The sequence below is a fragment of the Rattus norvegicus genome, chromosome 2 (assembly GCF_021556685.1).
Source record: "Rattus norvegicus strain SHRSP/BbbUtx chromosome 2, alternate assembly SHRSP_T2T, whole genome shotgun sequence".
Lineage (NCBI taxonomy): Eukaryota > Metazoa > Chordata > Mammalia > Rodentia > Muridae > Rattus > Rattus norvegicus.
Genome location: NC_141535.1, coordinates 224,861,058 through 224,874,520, shown reverse-complemented (window position 1 = coordinate 224,874,520; position 13,463 = coordinate 224,861,058). Strand labels below are relative to the sequence as shown.

At 40.0% G+C, this 13,463-nt stretch overlaps 1 long non-coding RNA gene across 2 annotated transcripts in view; it reads left to right on the top strand.

The window, feature by feature from the left end:
- LOC134478856 (uncharacterized) overlaps positions 1–13,463 on the top strand; it is a 19,941-nt gene extending 6,478 nt beyond the window's left edge. The window contains exons 3-4 of one of the 2 annotated variants that reach the window (XR_015676974.1): positions 9,483–9,665; positions 13,009–13,463. This is a non-coding gene — a long non-coding RNA (uncharacterized LOC134478856). The remainder of the gene's footprint in view (positions 1–9,482; positions 9,666–13,008) is intronic. The other variant, XR_015676973.1, reaches the window with a different exon arrangement.

Here is a 13,463-nt window from a genome sequence, read left to right as displayed (position 1 = left end):
CGGTTTAATCTTTAATGTTACTGTTGATGACTACTATTGATGAACTATCTGTACCAGGCATCTGCAGTATCTTATGTTATTCTCATACTTCTTTTTCTTTCTTTAAAAAAAAATAAAAGTGAAAAAAATTCCAGAGAAAGTCAAGAAATTTTAGACAATTCTACCAATTGAGCAAATTTTACAAAATCCAGTGTCTCTCCAGTGCCATATGGTTATAACTTCAGTCTGAGTTTTATGATCAATAATTAATTGATCAGTAGACCCTCTCTAGACATTAGAATCTTAGATTTAATTATGATTGTGGAGCCATGGCTAATATGATGCCAACTGAACATGCAGGGAAAAATTATAAACAGTCCATGCCCTTTCCACCAGAAAATTAACCATAGGCTTCCCCAAATGCAATAAAGTAAACTTCCTTTCCTTGCCTATTTCCGGCCTCATTATTTTTTATATAATCTTAAAAGCTTGTATGTCTGACATCTCTTACACTAGTCTTCGCCTTATATTGTCCCCAAGATAAAATGCCAGAGCTTTGAAAATTCTTTGCCAGTGTTAATTTTCAAGTTAGTTCTCAACAAGATCCCTAATTCTATGAAACACTAAAACTTAAGAATTTCTCTTCTAGATGCTTACCACGACTTTCAAATGGTTGCAAGCTGTTTGTATCTTTAGCATGCTTCTGTGGTCAATATCACTGTCATTATCCCTATATTCCCATAGTGTGAAACCATAGAAATACACTGGTCATCCTAAGGATGGTCATTCGAGGCCAGAGGGTCGCTCATCTCTGAGGGATGCAGGGATCCTATTTCCTTCTAACCTGGGACTTCAGGATCAACTACTTATCCTGTGTTCAACTGGCAGAAGGGCACAGAGGAAGCAAGGCTGATCGGTCTTCCAGTCAAACACAGTATCCAAGTTAGCATGTACTTGCCAAGAACTGGGAACTTGCCACAAATGGCTGCCAAGATCCCTGGTGGCCACCAACTGATTGCAACTCTGTTACTTAGAAGACAAAAACATGTGAAGGACATCTGGAAGCCTCCATCCATTGTAACACTAGCAGAATACATAGCTCAGTGTCTTACCTCCAGATTCCTTTTCCTCCTGGGGGCTATTTTACTAATTACTCCCCTTTGAGATTACCACTGTAAGGCATAGTTCCTTAGTGATTTAATGGGAAGTTTAACATCTAGGAACGATTGATGCTTCCTTAAATATTTAAGGACAGGTTAGACAGAGCTAGGTGTTCAAATAAAGGTTTCCTAAACAACAAAGAAAGCAGAAATGGTACCGTTAAAGGAAATGCCATGAACCTGAATTAAAATGGCTTAGAGATAAATTTTAGGCGATGCCAGCTTCTATTTGTCCCTCTAAGTACTCTATCCAAACCCACTTCCTCAGACATAACATAGTTCAGCTTGCCATTATCAGACAGAAAAATTAACAACTGTAATCCAAATACTGCTACTTATCCTAAAGACCTATCCCTCTAGTGATCATATAAGAAGGAAAAAATATTTCACATTCCTTAATAGTTTGTGTTAAGGAAACCCTTCCAAGTTTACTTGGTGCTATGAATCCACAGTTGTCATTCGATGAGGCTAGATCTTAAAAAACAAAGGTCTATACACATTGTCATTGCCTTCCACTTTAATTAATGTGGCAGCATCAGCATCAGCATCAGCATCAGCATCAGCATCAGCATCAGCATCAGGATCAGGATCAGGATCAGCATCAGCATCATCAGCATCAGCATCAGCATCATCTCCACACTGGACTTCATATTCTAAGCTGATGCTTTCTTGAAGTTAACACAGGAGTCTTGACTTACAAGCTGCCTGTTCATCTGTCTTCATTGCCCTAACCATGCCGTTCTAATGACAAGATAGTTTCTTCTATGGTTTGGATGACCTCAGTCAAGGCTGAAGACGGTGACAGTTGAGGGTAAAGAAAATAACGGGTTCACTTGGTTAAACCTATTTCCCTGGCCTCCCTATTTTTAAATCCAATAAAGAAATTTTTTCATAAAGTATTTGCCAAAACCCAAGTTTGTACACAGTTTAGTATTAATCCTTCGTTTCTAATAAAACAATTCTCTGTGCTTTTCTAAAAACGAGCGTGTCCAGTGTTTATTTTCAATGAACTATTTTAGAAAAAGCACAAGTCCATTTTCCTTCCTTGAGAGGAAGAATTCTAGATAATATCACTGAATTGCTAAAAGTTCAATCCAGACAGGATCCCCACCCCCACCCTGTGCTGACCTTTGCTGTTCTGTAGTTATAGCAACAAGAAGACTTCCTTCTGTCTGTCTGCTCGGTTCTCTTTCTGAAGTGATGGCAGTCTCTTACCTGTTGGTATGTAGTATAGAGAGTGTTTTACGTGCACTGGTCTCTTCATTTAATCTTGGATTTAGCGAAACCAGAGTTTACATTCGAATTTTTAAAAAATAAATGCAATTAATTGAAGTGAATTTGAAATGGTATACATAGTATCATAGAATATCGATCATTCCTTTAGACAATGTTTCACATCGTCTTCAAGCTTCCTTAAATAACTCCAAGTTTAATGTCTCTGTATACTCATATTATATCTTAATCTAAGCATACAGAGAGAAAAAGTCATAAAACAGTCAAGCCCCTTTCTAGGATAGTCATCTGACATAAGAATGTAAGAGTGAGAAGCTAAACTAGGCCTCACAGTCTTACTCTGACCTTGGGTATTTTAAGTCTCATTTAACCAGTCTGAAATATCACTTTAATTATAGCAATTACCTATCTCACAGGGTTTGTGAGGTTTAATTAATGTTAGCAAAGTGTTAAAGCTATTTAGTAGAACAGTACCATAGAAGCAAACTACCTGAAAATACAGCCTCCCACCTCTAAGAGTTGTTAATTTTGTACTGCTTTTCTTTGTTTCTTCAGAATGAATGTTGCACTCACTCCCTTTTAAAGCTTTCGCTTCCATATTGTGGTCTTTTCTTCTTGGAATTTACCCTGGATGAAAACATTCCTCAGTCAGACAGGGTAGGAAAATAAGAGACCTATTTGGCAAAGAGACATCATATTCCTCTATTCAGAATTATAAATTGACAATTGACAATTTGAAGGTAGCCCCCAAAAACATCTTTTATTTGGGTCCACGGAGTTAGACAAACTGAATGAAATATTAATTTTCCTTCAAATGTCGGGAGATTTGTTTAATCAATTCCCGGTGGTGGAGCTGGTACCACTTCTGGGGATGGAGCCTTAAGTTTTCCAGTATTTTTGGTATATTTTATTATCCAACACCTGTCCATATAAACACTGGAATCCTGAACTCAGTCTGTGCCCATTTGTACTGACTGCTCACAACATAGCATTGCCTGGCTGGGTAGAGCATTGGAGGCTGACGTCCAGTCCAGATGTGAAAGTACTTTAGCAAATGTATTCTTTGACCTCAGACAGAAGGCTATCAGAATGATGTTGAATCCATGGCAAAACAGTTACTCTAACTGGGTGAAATTATGAGTTCAGAGTAGAACTGGATTCAGGCAAGAGATAGCCATGGCTTTCCAACGTCATGGATGACATGATTCTTCCTGTGTCTTACTGAGCCACCCTATGACCTCGGCTCCTCTCACAGACTGTTTCCCTCACACTCCACTGGCACTAGGTTCAGGCATCACATTCAGGGAAAGAGAAAGGCTTTGCTATGTGTCTAAATAGTTAGTGTGGAAAAACTTGCCCAGAAGCACTACTGCCAATTCCTCTGAGTTAAAATTAGATCACGTGGACACATGTAAGCCAGCCACTCTGAGACAATGAGACTGACATTGTCTTCCAAACAAGTGTCATTTGCAGGATGAAAGATGAGGTCCTCCTAGAGAAGGGGACAGCGTGGAGGATAGAAACCGTGTTTCTATGAGGGTCCAAGGAGACTCTAGGAGACACACTGTTGTTGGTTAGATAAATATCATTGTTAGCTGCCTCATGTAGTTCATCTGTCATTTGATTTCTACTACCTTAGAAAGGTTACCCAGGCCTGGGCCTCACAAATCATGTCAAATTTTCCGCAAGAGGCAGTTACTTTGTGTTAATAGTAGGGGTCAGTTCTTTATTTGAGAAAATTAGTAAATTATAATATCACTTATCAATTCCTATAAACAAGGATTATTTTGGAATAGCATGGCTTTCTGGGAAGTTTCGATTTCTCCAATAACTTTATTGAGTCCCATCTCCCATTCATGACCACAAGACCTTTTATACTGTGCAATCCAAATCATGGACTGACTAGCTGAGTGTCAGAAGTATTAGGGATATGTTGTGGTTTGCCCTGGAGTTATCTGTATTTCGATGCTAATTCCACTGCCCCAAGGACAGCTGCATACTCAGGACTCAGGAATCAGGTGACTTCACCAGAACCTTCTCCCCATTGAATTTGTAAAATACTGGTGAGGGGCAGGTACAGGAGAAGGAGGCCTGTCATTGGAGGAGAAGGAAGAATGAGCAGGAGAGAAGTTTGAAGGAAGAGGAGGAGACTGGAACTAAAAAGGAGAAGAGTAAGGAGGGAGAGAGAGAGAGAAGCAGTAGCAGGACAATATGGCAGATGACATTAAGATCCCACTCTGTGTATTTACAGGTTATTTTCAATGTTCTTAAGGGATGGATGGCACCAACATTGTATGTTTAGGTGGGCAATTATATCTTATCTATTGGATCTAAGGTTATTGTGTTGTGTGTTCTTTCATGTGTAGATTTAAGTGTAATGGAGTGTGGGGCGGCTGGTCTGGGCCACCATGGAGTTGGGATGTGTGTTTCTGGCATGGAAACATCTTGAGAACTAGATAGTCAGAGAGATTGCTGACAGCTCAGAAAGAGGCCTTCAGTAGTGTGATAGGGGATGGAGCAGAGCAGGTGAGACGCTTTGCTGACTGAGAATTAAGATATCCAACAGATATCTTCGGGCACCACGGTGCCGGACCTAGCAGGGATAAAAGACAACCTATACTTTTTTTATTTTTATATTTTACAACAACAGATGGCACCCAACGTGGGTCTCGAACACATGACCCTGAGATAAAGAGTCTCATGCTCTACTGACAGCAGGATATGAGCTAAAGTTCTCTGAGTGCAATGAGAAAAGCAAAAAGAATATAAAAATTGAAGGAAATTAGGTTTAAGAGAAATCATGAAATTTTTAGCAACATAGCATAGTATGCTAGATCTATGTTTTGGTCCATTTTAAACATTTCCCCATAATGCCTTCTGCCAGCCAGCCCTCAAGTCTCATGCCCTGACGTAATTACAAAGTATCATAAGCAAAGTAAATAGCCAGTCTTTAAATGTTCAAGTTGATCCCCAAACTGACTCAAATTTGCAAAAATCTGGCATAATTTAAAAGTAAATAAATAGAAGCAACACTTAACAGAAGGTTCCCGACATAAGCAAAGCTGTGCACGTTTTGTTTATTTACGGGATCCTGCAAAGTGTCAGATTCACTTAAAAATAGTCAGCGTGCGAGTGATTGATTTTTAAAAACTGAATAGAGTTCAGTAACATGAGCATTCTCAAATTAAGTGGTTTAGTAAGAGGAAAGGGGAAAACGGCTTTTGGATAATATTGTACTCTGGAAAACATTTGTCTATTCAGATATTTTTTGAAGGTCAGCTGTGAGAAAATAGCCACTGTTTTTACTGTTGTTGTTTTTCCAAACATGCATTTGGATTGGAATTGTACAAAGAAAAACTCTCACCACACGTATAACACCTGGATGTCTCCTGAGATTGAGTGTTAAGTGGAAGTGTAATTATTCTACTTTAATCTTTTTCATTACATAAAATTTTACCATATACTGAAAAGATGTAATAAGTTAGAAACTCTATGCCAGTGGCGTTTTTAATTTACTGTTGTCTCTTCACTTGGCCAATAACCATTTGCTTTTCCTCTCCACCCAGAATTATTCTTTCACACATGTTCATCAAAGCAAATATTTCTTGAACGTTTACTAGGTGTGTGAAATAATGTCAACTGGTGAGAAGTTGCTCTTAATTTAATAGAGTGCCCAACAACATTAACACACACACACACATACACAGACACACACTTACACAGAGACACACACACAGACACACACACAGAGAACACACAGACACACACAAATACTCGCGTGCGCACACACTACAGGGATGAGAACATTCAAGAAGCAAAAAGAGTGACAGTGAATGAGATACCAGAAGAACAGAATTTCATTGTATATAACCTTTAAAGTTACATGAGAAAGGGGCATTTCCAATGTTCAGGATCTCTGCAGTCGGCCATGACTGGTTTGCTCTGGAAGGATCCTGCTGATTGATTTTGGAGAAGATGACCTGGAGGGAAGGGACATTCTGTTCTTAAGGACATTTTAGATTCTCTGAAAGACAAAAGAGACTTATGGAGGCCACAGAGTGGATGTCTGTAGTTGATTTAAGGGACACAGGAACTTCTTGATGCAAGGAAGGTGACTCCGAAAAGTCATTAGAAAGGGAGATAGTGTAAGAAAATCCCCCAAAAGGAAGGTGCTTGTGCATTAATAAGTGGTTCACAGATGTCACTTCCTCAAAGAAGCTGATGTAGGTTCCACCTTTATTTTGTTATCAGCAGGTCTACTTTGCTAAATTCCTGTTATTCTTACTGCTCTGAGTGTGACTCCCTGATCTATGTCTTCTCATCAAACACCCAAAATATGATTGTTTCATAATTTATTTTATAGGAAATTAACTATTTTATGTGAAAATTATGAACTAGAGACTCTTGTCCCATATTTCAACTTACCCATTTAGAAGCCAATAACTGAAGACTTCTGCCCCCATAAGAAAGGTTTCAAAGTCATTTTAGTTCCATGCAGAATTCTATAATCAGTAACACCTCTCTTTTGTTCTCCAGTAGTCAAGACGTCAAGAGCAGGTCAAAAGTTCCAACACTTGCACATTCACTGTCACACTCACTTCCTGTCCTGATGACCAGGATCACTGATGTGTCACTGACTGCACTTGTTCACCCTCCTTGTAAGTGACAACCAGAAACTCTGGATTCACAGGCAAGACCTCGTTTATTTCCACATTTTAGTTTTCATGTGGTTCTATATACATGCCACCTAATGGCCATCTCCCATGTGCCTCTAGCTCCCGAGAGTAGACAGCCATTATTATCAAAATCAGCTCTTTCCTCTTCGGGGATCATACTGATGTCATTATGACACACTACCACCATCTGCACTTCACTTAAGTCATCTAGAGATCCTCTCCAACCCTTCAGCTCTCGGCTTGCTCCACCACAATTCCTTGTTAGATTCTGAGGGTTATCAATTCTTGAGTGTGTAATTCTTCTAATGCAATGATCATCTACCATCCTTTGAAAATTCTGTGGCCACACTCTAAACCAACCATTTCTAGATTGCCTTTCTAGGTCATTTCCTTACATCTCTGGTTCTCAGCTATCCCATAATCTCCACCCCAGAATGTACAAGTCACTGACCACCTCCTTCTCGTTATCACTTCATACCTTTGCTTCCTCATGTATTCATTATAAAAAAAAACCTCTTGCAAGCTTTCTCAAATTTCCATTATTAATCAATTTGAACACCCTAGACTTGGCTTTTTTATGCCTTGACTCTCTCCTGACTAACTTAGTCAGAGAAAATTCTTCAGCCTGATTGCACAGAGCTTAATGGTCTCCTTCACTCCTGTATCTGTGGCTAGGAAAAAAAAATATATTGTATGAGTCTCCATCTCTCTTGAATTTTTGTTACAGTTCCTCAGGTAGGCCTTTTTAATGATACAGCATTATGACACCCCCACCCTTTCTGTTTTATATTTTCTCTCTTCAAGCCTATAAAACCACCTCCCCACTCTTTATTCCGGGTTCTACTTCACTGAGTTAATTCATAAAAACCACAGGAAGAAAAATTGCACAAGCCTCATCTATCACATTATACTCTCCATTTATCATCTGTGGTCAACATTCTTTTTTCCTCTTATTAGAAGGAACACTGGATGTTCCTAGTTAATGTTCAAACCTCCTACATTTTCAGTATGCCAAGTCTGCTCTAGATTTTATTCAGAACTTCACTATAGAAAGGCCCACTTCCCATCCCAAATTATTCCCGTCAACGGTTTCATTTCCATCACCACACAAACACATTTCTTCGTCTTCCCAGTTAACCCACTTTGTTCCCTACAACCACAGAGCCATGCACTCATTTGCCAGCAAAATTTTCCCAAAGAAATATGAAAGGTGATGTGTTCTTTTCAGCTTTGTGCATTGAGCCAGTTTCAGCTACACTCAGGTAAAGATTTCCAATGCCTGCCCTTTGCTAGATTCAAATATAACTTCAGTCTGCTTTTTTTTTCTTATTCATAAGTGTCATCTGACGTGTTCTTACCATGGCTTTTTAAAAAACCACTCCTGTGATTCTTTTCTTAATGGTGAACTGGTTCAGGGTTAGACCTAGATAAGTTTCTTCTTACCTTTCTCTATTCACCCCTTTCCTCGTTTTATCCAATCTAGTGACTTTAAATTTCACCCATATGCTAAGGCCTCCAGAAAGCACTTCTCCATTCTGGACTTCTATATCTAACTTACTAAAATTCTGTATTGATTATCTAAAGGTGGGCACCTTTCTCTCTCAACAGTCCCCTCAAAAAAAACTGAATGTTTAATTAATGGATGCAATTGCGTTATTTCGGATCAGAAATCTTGGAATCATCCTCCATTCCCCTTTACATCTATGATGGTTCTGTATATACTCAGCTGAAAAAGGGGCATCCAGCTATCTGGCAAAAGAGTTATGAGATTGGTGTAACTTCAAGGGTGATCTTGGGAAAGCCCAACAGTTGAATATGTGAAGATCTCTCCTACCAATGCTGGAGGACATCATGCAGCATGAAGAGAAGAAAAGTGTGGAGGAAGGGAAAAATACTTCTTTTACCTTGGTCTTTGTGATGGGTTGTATATGTTGGGCCAGGGAGTGGCACTATAATGAGGTGTGGCCTTGTTGGAGTAGGTGTGTCACTGTGGGTGTGAGCTTTAAGACTTTTTTTTTTTAAATTTTTCTTCTACTTTTTATTTTCTTTTTATCTTTATTAACTTGAGTAGTTCTTATTTACATTTCGATTGTTATTCCCTTGCCCAGTTTCTGGGCCAACATCCCCCTAACCCCTTCCCCTCCCCTTCGATATTGGTGTTCCCCTCCCCATCCTCCCCCCATTGCCGCCCTCCCCCCAACAATCACGTTCACTGGGGGTTCAGTCTTAGCAGGACCAAGGGCTTCCCCTTCCACTGGTGATCTTACTAGAATATTCATTGCTACCTATGAGGTCAGAGTCCAGGGTCAGTCCATGTATAGTCTTTAGGTAGTGGCTTAGTCCCTGGAAGCTCTGGTTGGTTGGCATTGTTGTACATATGGGGTCTCGAGCCCCTTCAAGCTCTTCCAGCCCTTTCTCTGATTCCTTCAACGAGGGTCCCGTTCTCAGTTCAGTGGTTTGCTGGAGCTTTAAGACTCTTATCCTAGCCGCCTGGAAGTCAGTATTCTGCTAACAGCCTTCAGATGAAGATGTAGACCTCTCAGCTCTTCCTGCACCATGCCTGCCTGGATGCTGCCATGTTCCTGCCTTGGTGATAATGGACTGAACCTCTGAACCTGTAAGCCAGTCTGTTAAATGTTGTTCTTTAAGAGTTGCCTTGGCCATGGTATCTGTTCACAGCAGTAAAACCCTAACTAAGAAAGTCTGGGGTATCCATTAGCACTTGCTATCACATTTCATTACAGTCTTGGCACTGTGGCTCCCCATGTTTTGTGAGCCTTCAGCTTGAACACAGTATATTATAGGACTTCTCAGCCTCCGAAATCATATCAGCCAACCTTCCATAATATGTTTCTCCTCTTGGTTCTATTTTCACACAGAATCCTTACTTATATAATCGTGTATTCTCTTTATAAGTTTAATCTTCAAATCTCATTTTTGCCTTTTCTAAAATATAAGAGAGTTATTTGTTTATCTTGTACGTTGCTAGCCTACCAACAGTGAATTGACCCCTCCTTATTGCTCCTAATTCCAGCCACTGTGATCTTCCACACATAATTGATCTATTTTTACCCATAAAATTTATTAACATTTCTAGTAAAATTTGCTACAGTGCCTCATCTTTTCTTTTCCATTCCCATGAAGAAACCATTTACTCCTCCAGCGATGGTGTGGCTTTGAAATTGGCTGAGCACTTCTTAGCCTGTAACCTCCACTAAGAGGCAATTTTCAATATTATTTCTCCTTCTACTGGGATTCCCACATAAAATGGTTCACTGAAGAGGATGAATGGCTTAACCCACCCCCCCCCCATTTTTCAAGTTGTAACTACTATGAGGTGCCAACAAACTGTAGTGAGCCCTACAGGATCCACCACATCCTTGCCTGTTGTGACTACGTCACAATTCATTCCTTTGACAAAGCATTCACCTCTCTTCTTGTACTGCCGAATTGGTCCTCAGAGGAGTAACTACCCAATACCCTAAAAATCTCGTAAACTGTGGCCTGTGAGCTTTGTACTAGAGATATTATAGAAGGCAGAGTCTAGGGTGACCTGTCTAGATGATGGCAATGAAAACCTCTTCAGAGGGCACAGAAGGAACACTGCTGGGCCCTGGTATTTGCAATGAAGTTATTAAAATTTTCAGCAGCATAACATGGAGAGTAGATATTAAAACTGATTCTGCGGCAGGTGCACAAGCTCAAGAGTTTGAGAAATTGTGACAATGGTGATTTTTAAGGAGTTTTGAATAGGGTGGCAATTTCTGGGGATCATTGATATATTGGGGAATGGTGAGGGAAACCCAAGGCTGACCAATTACTAATATGAAGATGGTCTTCTCTGGCCAGTGCACAGAAAGGCTGAAGTTACATTTTGATTAAAGAGGAACTGAGTGCAGGGAACCTGTAATTCCCAATGCTAGGAGGAATCTCAAGCTCTAGAATGGGAGGAAGTGGAATTCCAAAACCTATGACATAAATACCACAGTCGAAGCACTGCAGAACTTCAGATCTCCAGAGTTTCTCGAGTTCTGAAAACTCCTTAATTTGAAGACTGGTCTATGTGTGTTGTGGTCCTTTCTTTGCACGATTAAATGTGCTTTCTGTGGAATAGGCTGCCATTCCCATACTGGGCCGTCCCCAGTCATGTCTTCTGATTCTGCCTGACACTAAGCCAGTAACTACTTAGGCTACTGGAATCAAATCACAACGTACACAAATAGCAATTTACTAAGGTAGCAAAGGGGATGCAACCAAAGGAAAAACTAGTCAATGTATGTGATGAGGATTCAGGACAGTGGGCATGCTTTACAAGTGTGAAAATGCTGATTAATTATTTATTCTTAGGAGAGTGCCCACACCCTGGTTAAAGGATTTGAAATTGGTGCAAAATGTCTGGAAGATGATAAGTAAGGTGCTAGAGTAAGGATCTCCTAGACACCTGAGAAAAACTGAGGGGCTCTCCTCTGGTAGGTGCCAGTGTTAGAATTGTTTCAGGCTATGGTTGTAAAACATCAAAGACTCATGTAAGTGGGCATTGACTGAGTCAGAGAACCCACAAGACCACCATGATCTCTGAGGGAAAATTCCATGTACCAAAGGGAAAATGAATGTGTTAGTGGCCCTGATGCTAACCAGCCTCGTTGATAGCAGTGGGACTCATAGGGGTCCTAATTAATGGAGACAAGGTGGCAATGCTGCACTGTCAAACTCCAGTTGGTACAATTATTATAATGAGTAGTAGCATCAGAATGGCAGGCAGGCAGAAGCCTACAGAGAGCTATAGTGGTAGAGAACCGAGTAGAACACATGTAAGAGCAAGATGTGTGCACATCTGAACCAGTTACAGCGAATGAAGCAAAAATGAAGGAAGAAGGAAGCTGGAGGCAATTACTCAGATAAAGAAGTTCCCATCCCTTACTCACAGCCCATGTTTGACTCTGTTTTCACACCTGGGGATGGCTGATTGAACTAAGGCTTTTCCCCATGAAGAATGAAAGCAAAAACACCACAAAGACAAAGCAAGGATTCCTGTAGTCGCTTCCCATCAGACCTTGACACTGGCTAGTGTAGTTATACACAGGAGTGAAGAGAAAAGGTTACAAAAGATGTATTAGGCACAGGGTCTAAGTTCATATAACTTAAGAGTGCTAAACATCATATGGCCAACTTGTTATGAGTAAAGTATTCTTGATAGTCAAATCCCAGCAGAGGCTCATGGTGGATTGACAAAGACCAATAAGTTTATGGGCTTATAAGTTTGATAAAAGGATGCACAACTGAAGTAAATACAATTTATCTTCTGAGTGGCTCTGTCACAGATCTCTGGGCTCTAGGCTAAAAGTCTCACCCCTTCCCCATCCCCGCCCCCTACCAACAAAGGCCAAAGTTTCTACACTGGTCACTGACTATGGTGGTAGATGTTAGATGTGCTGACACTGAGACCAAGGCAGAATAGGCAAAGATTATTGCCACCCAGAAAGATATAATAGATTCAAGATCAGTTGTCCACATTGCATTTTCACTTAGTTCTTAGTCAGCTCCTTACAAAAAAAATCCAGAAGGATCCTAGGTTCGTAATTTACAGAAAACTTAAAGGAATAAAACCTAACATACGCTTGCTTTGCTGGTACGGCTTAGCTATAGTTCATGTCAAATGGATCTTATTTGGCTAGGTGTTATTTTATACTCCAAAAATTACTATAAGAAACTTTTTATGTTCCCTTTAAAAGACAACAGTATATTTTGACAGTCTTAGATTAATACTAAACTGTTTGTTCCTGAATTAAGATTGAAAGAATTTAAGGTATAAATTCTGAAGTCAAGTGGGTTATGTCTCCGATGTGGGAGAACACTTCCTATAGGGCTCTGTGAGCTTCTCTTAGTATTTAAACCAGGTGTCAGGAGTCCATGTCTGTGCTAATACCTATATGTTCTTTCTTTGTTGTTCTTCCCAGTAGAATCCTTCAAAATAATCCTAAATGAAAATTCCGCTGCTCGGCCCAAGATGGCTCAGGGTTAAAGAGTACTGGCTGCTCTTCCAGAGGACCTGGGTTCAATTTTCCACACCACCATGGCAGTTTCCAGATCTGTGACTTCCGGACAATCCAATACTCTTACCCAGACATGCACGCAGGCAAAAAAAAATTTATTTAAAAAAGAAAGAAAGAAAATCGTAGTCCGAAACCTTGCTTCCATGGAACAAGACTTTGCAATGTTCAACTTCACACAGAATTAACTCATTTATCATTCTGTTGCTTTATTGTTCTTTCTTACTTGTATAACATGGGAATCTTGAGAGTGGGAATCTTGATTTCTTTCTTTCTCGATGTGCCCTGCCCCCAAATCCAAGGGCAGATCCCAGTTTACTAAAAACACTAAGGAAACATTTAAATAAATTCATGCTGCATACCAA